The sequence below is a fragment of the Neolamprologus brichardi genome, chromosome 20 (genome assembly GCF_056152115.1).
Source record: "Neolamprologus brichardi isolate AB-2024 chromosome 20, ASM5615211v1, whole genome shotgun sequence".
Taxonomy (NCBI): Eukaryota; Metazoa; Chordata; class Actinopteri; order Cichliformes; family Cichlidae; genus Neolamprologus; species Neolamprologus brichardi.
The window spans coordinates 32594512-32611601 of record NC_142123.1 but is presented as its reverse complement, the minus strand read 5'-3'; the positions used below and the strand labels follow the sequence as shown (position 1 = coordinate 32611601).

The window sequence follows — 17090 nt, the reverse complement described above, 5'->3', positions numbered from 1 at the left end:
GAGGGGCTGAAACTCAAAGAGAGAGACTGAGAGAGAGAGGGAAACAGAAGCCTATCAATGGAGTGATAAAATAGTGAGAGACGAGATAAAGCCTGTGAGGGCTGAAGGAGAGACAGAGACAGATGGAAGCAGACCTACAGAGTGATGAAAAAGACAGATAGTGGTTTAGCAGAAAGAGAGAGTGATGAAACAGAGGGATAGATAGAGAGAGAGAGAGCGCAGTCCTGCCACTGAGCCTTGTTGCTAGGCAACTGAGCAGCTCCTCTTTGAAGTTTTCCCTCATTGTTTTGTTTTTTTTTTTGTTTTTTTCTTTTTCTTTTTGAACAATCAGGTCAGAGCGAGGCTTAGTGGCAACCATAGCAACCACCTCAGTACCACGCCTGGTGGCTATCCCATCCCTGAAGAGAAAGAGAAACTCTGGGCCGGGGGAAACTCTGAGGTTGAAGTTAAACCACAATCAGATGGCACGGTGTCAGCAGAGACGACTTTACCAGTGTCTGTAGACACAATCAAGACATTCACCAAATGTTTGGAGTTGAAAATGATCTTAAAAACCTTGAAAACAACATATTGTGTCTCCTTCAGTTAGAGGTGGTGCTCCTGTGTAGGAGAGCTGGAGGCAGACACATTACAACGGAGACATCGGGTACTCAGAGGACACTAAATATAAATCTGTGTGATGGCAAAGATTGCAGTTGGCCTCTGCCTCCTGTCAAAGACAGCCAATCCACAGCTGACCCAGGAAGCAAATGAACCAATCGTATTGTTGTGCTGGCACATGCGCAGTAGAGTTTTACCAGTTTTAACTGTGTGGTGGAAATCTTATCCATAGGTTATCATAGTCACAGGGCGAACTTTTGAACACACACTCATCACGGGCATAGTGTCAGGGCAATTTTCTTCTTTTATTTCTTTGAGCTTTTCTTTTTCCTACATTTTCAATGACTTTTAAAAACTCAAGAATTAGGTGAACAAGTTTGAATTTATTTTGGGATTTTCTGTAATCCACTCAGGGTCAAACGCTTACAGACCCCCCACTAATATTTGGTCATAGCGAGCTGTACCTTGACCATATCCTTTTGGTAGCCATCACCAAGCTCCTGATCCAAGTTTCAACCATCTAACTGTTGATCTGAGGTGAAGATGGAGAAGTTGGAAGTAGACGCTATTATTGTAGGATCTTTACCTTTAATAATAAAGGTCCTCGAGGCTACTGTTGTTGTGATTTGGTGCTATATAAATAAAACTGAGTTGAACTGAATAGTTCCTCTCCTTCCTTCTTCCAGAGGATGATGCTACCACCACCATGCCTGACAGTTGGTATCGTGGTCTTGGGTTTAAAAACCTCACCTTTACTCCTCCTAACATACCTTTTATTGTTTTGGTCAATTGGGTCTGACCATAAAACTTTTCTGGAAAAGATATTTGCCTTCTCCATGTCAGTGCTTTTAAATTTCAACTGCTTTTGAATGTTTTGAATTTGGAGAAAGACCTTCTTCCGTCGTTGGTCCTCTTAGTTCCTGGCAGTGAAACTAGAGGCTGACAAAGTGGTTACACATTCAGATAACGTGCGTACAACTGTTTCAGTTTTCCTTCTCTTATCTTTACTGAGTCTCTTGGAGTTTCTCATTGTTTGGAACATTGGCCACTCCGATGAAGAGTGTTAAACAAAACCTTTGTATGCTGGCTGAGTGAAACTACCAGTTGTAGTCAATCATGGTCACTAATGGGCAGTGTTGGGAAGGTTACTTTTAAAATGTATTCCATTACAGATTACAGAATACATGCCCCGAATGTATTCTGTAACGTATTCCGTTACGTTACTCAATGAGAGTAACGTATTCTGAATACTTTGGATTACTTAATATATTATCATGCTGTTTACAACTACATGAATGTACTATTGCTGTGATTTATTACTGTTACTGAAGGTCCGCGGCTCCGAACCGTAGTAAAGGGACCTCTGACTAACACGGTGGGTTCTGTGTCGGGCTCGTAGCTGAAAACTAGCTTTACTTTGTTGTCTGGGTCAACTTTGCTAGTGAGAGACAGAGAGAGGCGTTGAAAGGCTGCTCCAACAGAACTTATTGTTTTTGGAGGAAAACACGAACACGGTGTACAGTCGAGTCTTAATAGCTTACTTACAACTGGGCTCGTCAGGCTCTCTTCTTGGCTGCAGTGGTTATTATTATATTTACATGCTTCCAGCTCCCGTTTCTGCTCGATGACAGCTCGTACTTTTCCTTTTTCTCCCTCCCTCGCTCACAGACACATAACGTGTATGGCAGTCCATTCTCCCTGCAGCACGGACTACACTGCCTATGATGCTACATTCTTTAGAGCTATACCTGTAGCATTCTGCCTGTTAGCTTAGCACAACAACAACAAAAAGGCCTCTCTCACCCAGGAAACACGCAGAGAGAGAGCGTCACCCTGTAACCATGGCAACCGTAACGCTGCCGCCTGGAACAACAGAACGTAGCTGTCAAACAAAACCCAAACAGTCCTGACCCGCCACAATATGAAACAGGGAAGTACCGCCGTGTAATCCATTTATTTCAACAAAGTAACTGTATTCTAAATACCACCTTTTTAAACGGTAACTGTAACGGAACACAGTTAATCATATTTTGTATTTTAAATACGTAACGGCGGTACATGTATTCCGTTACTCCCCAACACTGGGAAGCTAATAGGTTTTGGCCTTGTCAAATTAAAAAACACTGCAGAACCTTCGGCAACACTCATTAAAATAAGTGAGTGCATGTATGTATTTCTGTGTATGTCTTCAAATTTGGGCAACCAGTTTATGTTTTTTTAAACTCGTGCTGTACAATCATTCCAGCCCGGGGAAAAGAACAGTCCAAAAATATTATTAAAAGTCCAAAATTACTGTGACCACCATGCCCATGATGTGTGTAAACTTCTGACAAGCAACTTCTGCGGAGACCTCCTCAAGCAACTTAATTCATAATCCATCCCATGCATCAGTAAATAACAACGACTCTGTCTCTGTTGTTAACAACAGAGTGTCTGTCTTCACCCTGGCAGCTTCGACTTCCTTCAGGCTGTCTCTGTCACTAAGAAGCTCGATGATCAGCTCGGTGACGCGTTAACCTCAAATAATGCAAGCACCCACTTTTTACAAAAAAAACAAACATGAATCTGATCCTTCAGCACCTCTTTTAATAACCTCGGGCTGTTCACTTACGATTTTGTCTTAGAATTAGACGTTTATCTCGAAGCTTTATTCTTTTTCCGGAAGACACATCTATTCAGTATAACATCCTCTTTAGTCAGAGCTAATCATAGCTCAGCTCTGACACCTGTTCAGCACAGTAGTTCATCTTATTCCTCGTATGTGCTGCATACTTCTAAGGTTTAAAGAAAACCTCACGGCACGAGTTCATGGCGTTCGTTGTCACGATTTCTTCACCTTTGCGAGCCGCAAAGTTCTTCTTTGTTGTCATTAGCTTTGGATCAACGCTGCTAGCTAAGTTAGCACTTACCTTAAATCGCTGCTTGGTTTTCCCTGAACAACTTGTCAGAAATCACCGTCACAAAGCCAAGAAGAATAGATTGCATCCAAATATTTGCAGAACAAGTGTTTCAGCTGTAGTTGCCTAATGTTGCAGCAGCCATGCAAAGGTGGTTTCACTTGGCTGCTGCCGCATGAGGAAATCATGACCTCTACTCTTATCCGGGTCAGTTTGTGGTTCCTTCCTTCCTTCCCTTAAGTGGATAACTATTTTTAATCTTCGTAGGTGCTTTCTGTTACGGTGCGTTCACACCAAATATGAAATGTAGGCTTTCATCCTGTTACTGTTATGGTGTCTTTGGTTTGGGGCCATTGGTTTTGCAGTTAGTTCATTATTCCTTTTCGGTTTTGAGAAATGATTTATGTTCACATTGGTGTGGTTTTGTGTTTCCTTGCACTATAGTGAGCTTTATTATCTTCTGATGACTATTTATTCTTTATTGTTTTGTTATAAAAGACAGATGGTGGTTTAGCAGAAACCACTTGAGGGTTCCCTTTCTGTTCTGAGCTCATCTTTGTGTTAACCTTTTTGTCCTTCTTCTTCCCCTTTTTAGTTGACCATGTTTTCCCTTTCTGCTGTGTCTCTCTTCCCGTTTATAGTTTAGTTGCTCTCCGTCTTGTGTTGAATTTTGCTTCTCGTCTGATTTGGTTAGTTGTCCTGTTTCCATTTCAGTCTTTGTCTTTTGTATATATTGCCTAGTCTCCCTTTGTCCTTTGTCAAGTCCTCCTCTGCGCGTGTCTCTTAGTTCAGTATTTGTATGTTTAAGTTTTGGAAACCTTGGATTCCCAGACTTGCTTTAGTTTATTCTCCTGTTTTCTGGACTTTGTAACGATTGTTTGACATTAAAAGCTCTGCTCTGTGTTTAAGCTCCTGATTCTCACCTCCTGCATTTGAGTCAGCAAAATTAATAACACACCGCAGTATGACAGCTACATACATAAACTAAAGTTCCTTGCAGATCCTTGTCCTTGCATCATCATTATAATGTTGGCCCAGGATCAGCATTGCTACTGACTGATCATGTGATGATGTCAAAGCTTTGGAATATGGAGGGAAAAGAAAGAAAAATGTCTTTGTTTGTATAAAACTCTCTAAGCATTTAAAGTGTTTCCTTTATTAATTTATGCAATATAAAAATATATATTATTAAAGTAGTTTTGCTGCTAGCCAAATTTAACTTATTCATGGTTGTTTTTAATTGCATTAGCTAACTTTTTCACTAACGCTAACTGAACGGCCAGACAACAGGATTGGTTAGTTGCAATGTTGATCCTGGACCACGCTAAAGGCAGGAAGCCGCCAAAGTTACAGTAACACATTTCCAGAACTTAAGGGGGTCCACACAAGAAACGATTTACTCATCGCACATCAGTTTGTTGATGATGGTCGACCGCTAACAGCCATTCCAGGCTCTGGTTGCCTTGGTAACCCTCTCCACCCTCTGACACGTCAATAAGAGATACGCTGCACTCTCATTGACTGATGTCTCAATTATTTGCTTTGAAGTTGAGAGGTTTAAATCACTTCCTGTGATATCAAAGCGAAGCTGGACCGTTCAGTTCCAGGTGCTGTAAAACAGGGTCAATGAGTCTGTCCTTTGTTTCTATTCAGGAAATCCGTCTGTGGGAGAATCTCAGCTGACAGGCAAATCTGTGTGATGCTAACATGTTACTATGGACCACAATCTCTGTTTCCTTGTAGAACTGTGCCACAAACAATAAGTGCAGGGCCAAAGACAAAAAGGTGTCTTTAGTGATGTGTCTTATTTAGTCCAATAAGCAGCTAATTTCACAACTCGTGTATAGGGATGGGTATCGAAACCCGGTTCTTGTTGAGAACCGGTTCCCACTGTTTCAATCCCTTGGAATTGGTTGACATTTTTGCAAACGATTCCCTTATCGATTCCAGTCGCCCCGAATGACGTCACCACGTTGCGGAGCGTCATTTACCTGGCAGGAAACATGGCGGCTAAGCGGCTCAGACGCTCAAAAGTTTGGTTATACTTTACTAGCAATACTTGCAAAGTAGATATTTCATTTCAGGGAGGAAACACTACGAATATGCAAAAGCATTTGCTCACAAAACACGCGATGACCTTAAATGAATGTCGTGTTTTTAATTCGGCTCCGGACTCGTGAATCTCAACCCAGCAGCAGCGGTAACGTTTGCACGTCCTCTCCCGTTAATGCGGCAGGTAAATAATCAACTAGCAGTGCATATTATGTTAGCGCGATCTGCCTTATTACAAAACCTGCCATTACTGTGCATTTAGGTGACCATGATGAGAGACAGACAGAGTCTGGCTCAGACGCTGGCAGTTCTCGCTGCAGTCTACCGTAGCGTCTCCTTTCAGGCAGGATAGACGAATGTCACCGAGCAGTGACTCAGTTTGTGGTCAAAGGCTTGAACCCATTTGTCACAGCAGATGCCCCCGATTTACTATTTGCTACAGAATAATTTATGTTATACTTTGTTATTGCTACAGAAGAATATTTATTTTATTATTTTACATTTACAATGTTTTTCCTGGGGACCCTGTGACACCCCATTGAAGAGCTGTAGGCTGTGGATCTCTTAAGATCTCACTGTTGGGTCTGTAAGGCCATGTTACTCCTAAATTTCTATCTTGTTCAAAGAGAAGATATAAAACAAAGTTCTGAGCTAATCGACCTTAGTGTTCTCCTTTTTAAAAAATAAGAATCGATAAAGAATCGAATCGTTAAACAGAATCGTAAAAATTGTATCAATATCCATCCCTACTCGTGTATTGATTGATTGATTTAACAAACATGTAATGCTACTGCAGTGCTTATGGGCAATGGATGATCTGGTTAGGCTGATGAATCCTAGTAAAGGAGTCCTGATGTTTTAGCTCAGTTTTTGGCCTCCACCAGTGCCTGAGGGAAAGTAGCTGGTGAATGATTCACTGGTTGCTCACGAGCTCGTCTCTAACTGTGTCATTGTGCTGTTTGCTCATGGGCAGGTCAGACTCAGAGGTTTTTACAGCTCCCAAACTGAAAACAGACGCCGCCAGAAACAAATCTACGAGGGCAGGGCGCACTTCAAGCTTAGAGCTGCAAACTGTGCTCCCTGTTCTAAGTGTGTTTGGGTTCTGGATTACACACACACACACACACACACACACACACACACACACACACACACACACACACACACACACACACAAACAAACAAGCAGATGTGTTGGATATCAGGCAAACCTCAAGAGAAGTAAAAATAAATAAAGACAGAGACACAGAGAATTTGTTCTGCTCTGCGGCTTCAACCTCGTAAACTCCACTCAGGATTAAACTAACAGCTACACACACACACACACACACACACACACACACACGTGTTTTCCATCACTTCAGAGGACTTTACGCCGTTTTCCATTCATTTCCTGACGACTTACTCCTTCAGTCTTCACACCAAAAATTAATGAACAACTTTGTTTATTTTCTTAAAGGAAATCAAGTCCCCACAGTGCGATGTGTAATCTGGATTTTGCCCTCACAACATGCTGATAGACTTGAGAGGACATTATGTTAACTTTGATTCTTTTTCCAAAGATTTATTCTAACCAAAAACTGTGTTTACGTGCATAAATCTAATTCACACAGCGGGGCTGAGTCCCTGTAATGGAGGAGAGTTCCCACAACACCAGTAATTTGAGTCCACACACATGCAGGGTCCAGATGTGCAGTAATTGTAGCAGCGATGTAAAAAAGGAAGCATACAGTAGGCCCTGAAACCACAATGTGCGCACACACACTCACACACTCACACACACACACAGAGCCATTGTCATTTACACACACAGACTCACAGAGAGGACCATTGTCATGCATGCTGCTGGCTGTTTCACAGCAACTTAAAAAGATTAACGGGTGATCAGCATCAATTTACACTGAAGAATGGGAGTTATGGAGGAGATGGGGGTTGGACGGGGGAGGGGGAGAAGAAAATGATCGAGAGAACGAAAACAAGCCTGGTGGAGAAATAAAAAGACAAATGCAGGAGACGAGAGAGTTTATCTTTTCTTTTTTAATTCACAAAGTTTTGGTTCAACTGACATAAAAAAAAGGAAATGAGCATTAATTTAAACATTTATCGTCACTTTTTTTCCCCCAAGCTTTATTTTCATTTTTAAATTGGAAAACAAACAAAAACGACAAAACAAAAACATTTATCATCACTTTATTTTGAGCCTTATACTCTCCTCCTCTTTCTCACCCCGAGGGACTATTGAAAGGAAAGGAAAGGAAAGGAAAGGAAAGGAAAGGAAAGGAAGAGCAGAAAAGTAAACAAAGCAATACTGAAGAAACATAGAAAGGAGAAAGTGAATGATAGGAAAGGAATGCACTTAAGAATCAAAATAATAGGAAAAGAAAGAAAATGAAACCAAGTCAGGGGAGAGAAGAAAAATAAAGAGAAAGAAATATTGAAAGGAAACCAAATAGGAGACCAAATAAAGGAAAGGACAGAGGAAGCAGGATGCAGGCAACATAGAAAGGGAAAAAAAGGAGGATGAACTGAGCGCTCGACCCCTCAAGTGGCTTCAATTAAGAAAATTACAGAGAGATCGAAGGCGAAACCAGAGCTGTCAGCTGATTACAGGGCCAACCCTGTGCTGCAGACCCAGAAGTAACCCCAGCCTAAACCTGAACCCGGACCAGCCCGAGTCCCCCCTCTCGTTATTTTAGGCTCAGCGTGCTCGGTGTGGAAACACTGAGTCTGCTGCTAACAGACCACATCAAACTCTCTCCGACTTCACTCATTTCAGCTGCTTTTATTTCAGTTTTATTTGCCCTAAATCATCCTCACGACGCCCTGAATGACACGCGTAGCCTCAGCTCGAGTTAGCTTCTGTTAGCTTCTGATAGCTGACTTTAGATGGTTGATTTTAGTGTCTGATATAAAAAAATATCGTTTTTACTGTTTTGATGCTTAACTTGATTATATGTCATTATAATAACCATTAATCAATGATTCCAGTATTTTTAGGGGTTTAAATGTGTGTCTGCTTTTAGGAGGGTGGCTGTTCACATTCAGCCAAATGCAGCCAAGCTGACTGCACTCCACACTAATGACCCCAAAGTACTGTCGAGTTTTTGTAGGTAAAGGAACAGGTCAAATTAAAATATTGACCAATGACAAAGAGATTTACCGGATCTCCAGCCAATCAAACTGTTTTTCATTCAGTGAAGACAAAACAACAACAAAAACAGGAGAGAGCTGCAATAAAAGCACCACAAAGGAGGAAACACCATCTGTGGGGGTGTCAGTGCCGTCCACACATCAGATAAAGAAATCTCAACACAATGAAAATTTCATATCAGAAGATCCTGTTAGCTACTGGAAGATGTGAGGTGTGTATGACAGTCTATAATCCTCAGTGGGTGTCCGAAAGTTTTGTTCAAGCCCTGAAGTTAAAGCTGCAAGCCTGCACTCAAACCCCACATACATCAGGTAACTGCGACTAAATTAAAAGTTTAAAAAAAGAAATGCATTAATGTCCAAATATGTACAGACCTGACTGTAATTCTTCTTTTTGTCTTATGGTGGATCCAAGTTCCTCAAAAGGTTTCTGTTTCTCGAGGAAAAGTCCCGCAGTGGAAACACACCTATTGTCTGATTGTCGACTGACTCATCAGTCAGTCAGGATGTGACTAATCTGTAATCACGCACTTCTGCTTTATTACAGGGAGCCTACTGTGTGTTGTTCTGGTGTTGTTAGATTCTCCTTCAGCTGCATTTCAAGAGGCAGCGATGAAATGTGCTTAAAATTTTACACAAGCATCTACATTTAGTCTTAATTATACCTGCGACGTCCAAGTGTGTGACTGCTTTAGTTACCCTTTACTAATGGTGATAAACATGTGAGTGGGTCTGTACGTACATTCAGTAATAATCCATAACTGAGCAACGTTTTTACCACAAATGTATTTTAAATATCTTTGGACATTTATGTCAAATAAAAAGTAAGTAAGTAAGTAAGTAAACTTTATTTATTAAGCGCTTTTCACAGACAGACAATCACAAAGCGCTGTACACAAATATTAAAATATTAAAATAAACAATAAAATCAATAGACATTATATACAATGTAAAAGATTAAATGTAAATAATGTAAAAAAATATAAAATATGTAGATCAACAAAAGGCTTTTACTCGTTACAAAAGTAGACGCGTCTGTGTTATTGTACACGGATGTGCAAGGCAAAGTCAGTATAACTCTATACAAGTACATATGGATACACATTAGACATAAAGTGACCACAAATAAATGAAAAAGAAAGCAGTAAAAAAATACATAAAGGAATATAAAAGAATTACAAAGCAATTTAGAATATTTAAAAAGGATTTTAAGACACAAAATGATGTAAAAGATTACAAAGACACATTAAAAAAAATTATAAAAGATAAGAGCAAAGACACAGAAAACAACTCAAGGCAACTTGAAACAAGTAAAAGTGACACACAACTGCAAAAAGGATGTAAAACATCACAAAAAGCCTCTAAAAGACAGACGAGTCTTACCAACACCAAGAGGAATAAAACATTACAAAGCAACTTAAAACATATATGAATAATTTTAAAACTCCAAAAGACCAGAAAAAGAATTTTAAAATGATGAGAAGAGACATAAAAAACCGACAAAGCTATGAAATATATAAACGGACATCTAAAACTACACAAAGATGTAAAAGATTACAAAATGTCTTAAAATGACAGCAAAGAGACAGAAAACAACAATGAAGCAAATTAAAAATAAATAGACAAAATAAAAAAACATAAAAAATTAAAAAATGAACAGACATGAAAACAGTTACAAAAAAGAAGATTTAGAACCACAAAATGATTGAAAACATTACAAAGAGCCTTCAAATGATGACAGAGTCTTAAAATGACATCATAAAGACATAAAGCAACTAAAAAGAGACTTAAAACTACAAAAGACACAAAAGCATCAAGAAATAGGAGACAGAAATTAGAAAGACCCCTAAAAATACGACAGAGAGACTTAAAACAACTAAAAGCACGTTTACTAGAAAAGCTGCTGGTTTGATTCCTGTTGCATGCATAAAGGCCGGGCAGCGTAACGCTCAGTGGTAAGGCAGCAGCTGAAAGTAGCTTGCTTTAAAAGACTTAAAATATCTATAAAGAGACAGAAATCAGCAGAAGCAACTTAAAACAGCTAAACAGAGACTTTAATTAACGCTCTTGATTGAATTCTGTCTCCTCTGCGAGACTCTGGGGGGTCCTTTTCACACCTGTCCTCAGAGGCTTCGTGATCACGTGTGATAGAGAAAAAGAAATCACACTAAGAGCTTAAAATAACATCTTATTTCTTTTCTCGCGTGTGATTTGTTTGATTTGGCAAAGACTTTACACCCTTCCTGACTCTACCTTCCTTATTTATCCGGCCTCGGGAGGAAACTGGCTTGTGGGTGACGATCCACGAGCAGCAGTGTGACTTCATGCTGAGAAAAAGCTCTGCAGATGTGATGTTTGCTTTGAGGGTGTGTAGAGCTGGTCAGAAGGAGCTTTACTGTGTCTTTGTGGATTGAGAGAAAGATATGATATTGGTACCAAGAGAGGAAGTGTGGTGTTGTGTGAGGAAGTCAGGACGTGTATGAGGACAGGGAGACTGTGGTGAGCTGTGAGAGGTAGGAGTGGCACATGGGCTCAAGGTGGGGGTGGGATTACATCAGGGATGGGCTTTAGCCCCTTCTTGTTTGGGGTGGTGATGGACAGGATGACAGATGATATCAGAGAGGAGTCTCTGTGGACGATCGTGTTTGCAGATGACTCTGTGATCTGTGGTGAGAATATGGAGCAGGTGGAGGAGAGGCTGGAGATGTGGAGGCATGAACTGAAGAGACGAGCAGAAGCAACACAGATACATGTGTTTACATATCCGGGACTGCCCATCCAAAGGTAGGGGGGGTGAGAAAGCAGGCAGGGTGGACTGAGTGGAGATGAGTGTCAGGGGTGATTTTTGACACGAGAGTGAAGGCGTAGTGAGACCTGCCATCATGGTTGGGAGAACAGAGTTAGAACAGGAAGCATCTGAGGGACAGGTCAGACATGTGTGAGGAGGGAAGACCGATGTGCCGGACAAAGTTCGTTGAAGGCAGGAAGGAAAAGGAAGACCTCAGAGAAGATTCCTGGAAGTGGTGAAGGAGGACACGCAGAGGTTGGTGTGGCAGATGGAGGCGGTGATCTGCTGTGCTGGCCTTTACAGGGTTAAACTTTTTTATTGTTATTTTTCAGTATCTCTCGATGACTCAACACCTGTTGGGAGACGCAGCAGCACTTTTATCATCAGGCACGATGAAATCTCCTGCATGTGTCGCTCAGTTTGTGCGTCTCTCTCCATTAGATCCTCTGCTTCGGTTTCTTCTCGCTGCTCTGCTTCTTCCCTCCCTCATTCACACGTCTCAGGTTCTCATTTGTGTTTCTTTATCCCTCACGTCTCCATGTGTCTCTACACCATCTCTCTTCACTCCCCCATCCCCCTTTATTTTGATATGCATCTCCTCACCCCCTCTCTTTCTCTCTCTTATACATTTGCAGGCTATACATTTCCACCGCACCTCTCTATAGGTCTCTCTCTCGCACACAGCACTTATATGTCTCTCTCTCAGTTTCTCTCTCCACATCTGGCTTTGGGAGGAGAAAAACAGCAGATTAAGGAGTTGGACTGAACCATTAGAGGCTTTTCGGAGGGGGTACAACAGCTGGTTTTCAATTAAAAAGACAGCGCGCTCACTGTCCCATTCCTCTCAACGACGCTCGTTTCCTCTCCGCGTTAGCTAACGTCCTCAGAGGAGCACCGAGCCTTTGATAAGCCGGTTAATCTATTGATAATTGGTTTAAATGACCGCTTCTAATTGGCCGTATCCCCTCCCAGCTCAGCGCAGAGTGGTACGCTCCAGCTGGGGGGCTGTCTGTGGTGGAGTAGGGGCAGACCGAGCCGAGCCAAGCCAAGGCAGGCTGTGTGTGAATGGGAGACCTCGCCGCGCTCCTGCGCTCTGTGATCTCTGCTCTCTGGATTATTCCTCACTTTTTTAAAACCCGCAGGATTTTGCGGTGACCTGTGCGGGCTCCTCCTGCTGCCTCCAGCTGAGCTCACCTCACTCAGGTTTTATGTGAGGAGAAGAAGAAGAAAGGCAGCAGAAGCGCGTGGGACTGTGTGGATTTAAATAACTGATCGGACTTTTCTGCGCGTTCCCGTGCAGGTAGGTCTGAGGGGTTCCGGAGGGGGTAGGTGGTGTTTGGAGGTGGAGAGGCCGGTGATGTTCTCCAGGTCCGGGCGGCTGATATGGGGGTATCGGGGTGGTGGCGGTTGTGGAGAGGGGTGTATGAGTGAGTGGATGTTTCAGGGGGGAAAACGCCTCGCTTGCCCTGCGCATCACCGCTCATCAGCTGCTCCTGCTGCCTGCTTTTCCCCCCTTTCTTTATTTTTTACGCGTGGAAATTTCCTCCTTCTCAATGCTGCGAGTGGGGATGAAGGAGTGGGACTTGAGGGTTGGTTGATACCACAGGTAGGGGCTGCTTTCGCCCTCGGGGTTCGGCCTGTGTTACGGCACCAAGCGGACCGCTTCGCTCTGCGTTTTTCCTCCATTTTAAAGTGCGGAGTTCGGTGCGTAAAAGAGGCGATTTTGAGCTGCAAGTGTGTGTTTTTCTGTGTGTGGTGAAGGGGAGAGTGGTGGGGGAGGCTGAGGAGGAGGAGAAGGAGGAGGAGGAGGGGGTCTGGGAGGTAGCACAGCTCCAGACGCCGATCCATTAAGGAAGAACAAAGGGGGGGAAGGCGGCAGAAAAACGTTCAAAACCGCAGCCGAAACCCCGGAAACGCGTCCGATGGTCGCCCCGAACTCTGCGGACGAACCGCCGGCTGCTGCCGAGATCCACGCACCAAATCCGGATTTGTGTTTTTCTGAATCCGCCTTCATCCGACTGCCCATGTGCCGAAGAGCAGCCTCGATCTTCTGGATCAGCCCCGCTCACGGAACCGAGACCGGCACATTTCTGATCCCGGTTCGGCGAGTTCAGGGTCGGGATTTACCTCAGAGCCGCGATCGTGATGATCTCATTGTGATCGATGTTCTTCCTGACACACTCAAGTCACAGCAGGCAGAAGGTTATCAATCAGAATCCCAACCAAACAGACCGCGCTGATCCTCAAGTAACGTTTGGATCACAGTCCCGGTAAAGGATCGCTGATGTGTTTACAAGTCGATCAATGATGTGATCAGTTTAACAACAAACAGTCCAAATCAGGTTTCAGGACCAAACGGCCCCAAATAGCGAAAAAATGAATCGATAACAAAAAGAATCAGTTATTAAAAACGGATTAAAACATAAATTTGCTGCAGAAGAAGAAGAAGAGGAATCAACCTGCACAGGCGATCAATAATCACACGATCAATAAGTGATGTGATGGGCTGTATGATAATGACTGATTGGATGTAAATGGTGCCAGGAGTAGCAGCAAGTCTCCCCCACATGTGTCCTTACCAAACAGATGTTCAGCTAAACACTGATCCTGTGATCAATGATCTGATCGATGGCAGGGTCAGATTCAGATCAATAATAAAGGAGACAAATTTGAGATTAAATAATGACTCCAAACCTACGTGAAGAAAAGTGCAAAAACTGATCAGAGATGACGGTGGATCGAGCACTTTGATCATCAGTTAATCGCACTGATTGATCATTTTAAGCAAACAAACACAAAGAGCTTCTGTTTGAACCGTCGTTCAAGAAGTCGTCTCAGGAGTTTCTTCAGTGTTCTGGTGTTTTTCTAACATGTTCCCCATTTCACCAGGACAACAACCAGCTGATTAACCAATATCCCAGATAAACACATTATCTGCAAAGAGCGAGCTTCACAAACTCTTTTCCAGAGAGACATGGATCAGATAACGGCAGCGCACAGAAAATCAAATGGAGATCTCAAATGAATCGTATAAAAAAACATCAGAGCGAAAATGAAGTTACGTTTGAATCAAATATAAAAAGTAACGAGAAAAAAAAACATCTTTAAAGTCCAAACAGCAGATGAATAAAAGCCAAGAAGGTGATGATGACCACAGAGTTGAAGATTTTCCATAAATCTGGTCAGAGCTGTAACGACTAGTCCATAGATTTTTAAGGTGATTGGAAAAGAAATGAATCTCCGGTTGTTTTGGTCACAGATTTGACATTTTAAGTTAAAAAAAAGTCACGGTTCCGTTTGCAGTTTGGCTCAAATTAGTGTATTAGTCCTGCCAGGGCTTCAGTCTGCTGGTCCCTCATTATCCCTTCATTACTCTAGACTTAATATGTTTTCCAATAGAGAGCTGCATTGACTTTTTCTATGATTTGGAATCACTTTGGTCTAGAACCTGACCAAGATGAGATGTTTGGTATCAGAACCAATTTTTGTGAGTTAAAAATATATATTTGATTTCAATATTTAATCTGATTGTGTACACGGGTCACATTTAGCTGCTTTTCCATTCACACTATTTGGAATTTTAAGGAATTTTAAGGAATGGAACTGTTTCACTTCACACTGTTTGTCTACATTGTGTGAATCAGCTGTGTTGCCAGTGGCTTTGCAGCAACGTGTTTCCCCTCCAGTCCAGCAGGTGGCAGTAATCGGTATTGGATTGCTTTTTGCAGATGAGCTCATTGAGCCAATGCTGGAAAATTGACCCTGTGCACGAGAAAATGCTAACTTCCTGGTTTGAGACCGGATGTGGGGTTGTACATTTCCGGTAGCTTTACTTCGCTAGTGCGAAGATATCCTCCAAAATCATGTCCAAAACTTGAAAACGGAAAGATTGCGTTAAGTTACAAAGAGCAGGAGGTGGGAACACTCACCACTGTTGTCATAAAAAATCGAATGATCAATTTTGACGTTTAAAGAGTTTAGATCGATCAGTTGTTTACATCACTCAACACAAGCAGAACTGCAGCAGAAGACACATCGTCCACATTCAGAAGCACATCTCTGTATAGTGACTGGTAAGGGTTTCTATACATTAGCATGTACGAAGGGTATGTTGTGACTTACCTTCAAAATTACACCTTTCACCTCGCTGTTTCGCAGATGTTTTAGTGCAAGTTTGCATGCTTTTTTTTTACGTCACATTGTGTCCTGCGTCCTGATCGCTGCAGACGATCTCCTCCGTGCCGTCTCTCCTGTACAGTACAGAATCGCTGCATCGATGCTAGCAGTGTGACTCTGAAGTGCAGTACTGTATGTCCACGATGTCCACGAAACATTTTGCACCGTCAAAAAAATAAAATTGGCTACTTGATTTCACCTATCGCTGGTTATTTTTAGAACATAACACCCGCGATAAACGAGGGACAGCTGAGAAATATAACATTTGAATCCCTTTTCTCTTTTGCTCTGAGGCGCGGGGAAAAATATCGACAAGTCAATGAACATCATTTACAGATATATTGTGTAAATGCCCGAGACATCTATAGAAATGTAAATCGCCGCTTGATTCATTCATTTGCTTAACTTGTTTTGGACCGTAAACAAGACGCGAATAGGACACCGGAAACAAAGCTCCCCACAGGAGTTTCCGCACCGGAAGTAGCATATGCTAACGTGCACATAGCAGTGACAGAAAAGCGGATTCCCGACTGCTCTGAACATCGTACTCGTTGATTTTTCATTACATGCTCATGAAGAACGGGTGCAGCCCCTCAGCTGGCTTTTGGAAGCTGACCAATCAGAAGAAACTGGGCTTTTAGAATGGAGGGGAGGTTAAAAAGACAGGAATTAAACTGGCTGCTATCTTGCTGCTGCTCCCATCACAATCTCACTGTCTTAGTTTCTGTAAAGTATTTTTCAGTTGTTTCCAAAAATGGTCCTCTGAGAAACATCACTCAGCTGATCTCCATCATCACGCTCTATTCACCAAATGCTCACAGCTGCCCAACCCAACGAAGGACCTCAATAAGAACTGATGATGAATTTTAAGTACTGGAGTAATCACTAAGTTAAAGCACTTGTTAGCATGTTACTGCGGCCAGAAGCAGCAATGATGAATCTAGAAGGAGGAGGAAGCTGCAAAGGTAAAAGAAGAACGCACGGCGAAGCTCAGAGAGTAGATATGACCGTGCAAACCGTGCAAACCGCAGGAACACGCAAAGAAGTTCTAAAACATAAACGTGGATCAGATCCATGTGCCTATCGCACTTCAGTTCAGCAGAACTAATGACATTCCCATCAGCCTCAGCTCCACTTTATGTTTAGCGCCATTTTACAGATGTCCTCCATTTTTTAATCTATATGCAGCCTGTAGTTTAACTCGCCATCCAAATAACTCCAAACTCTTGCTCTCTATCAAACGGTGACTCACTGCAGCGCTGGACAAACGTCTACGTCCACTTGGGAAAGACGTTCATGTCGAGGCAGGTGGGGATTTTAATGATTCCTGCAGCTGCTTTCACTCGCAGAGGGGTGGGAAACATGCCTGTTTGGAGCAAAACAAATGACTTTAAGACGAGGCAAAGACACCACGGAGTAAATCAGAC

General features: G+C 42.4%; 1 protein-coding gene across 2 annotated transcripts in view; it reads left to right on the top strand.

Annotated features, from left to right (window-relative positions):
* Positions 1-12527: 12527 nt before the first annotated feature.
* plxna3 (plexin A3) overlaps positions 12528-17090 on the top strand; it is a 157530-nt gene continuing 152967 nt past the window's right edge. Inside the window, exon 1 of one of the 2 annotated variants that reach the window (XM_087833900.1) lies at positions 12528-12787. The gene's annotated coding sequence lies outside the window, so the exon portion shown is untranslated. Of the gene's footprint in view, positions 12788-14522; positions 14705-17090 lie in introns of those variants that run through there. The other variant, XM_087833902.1, reaches the window with a different exon arrangement.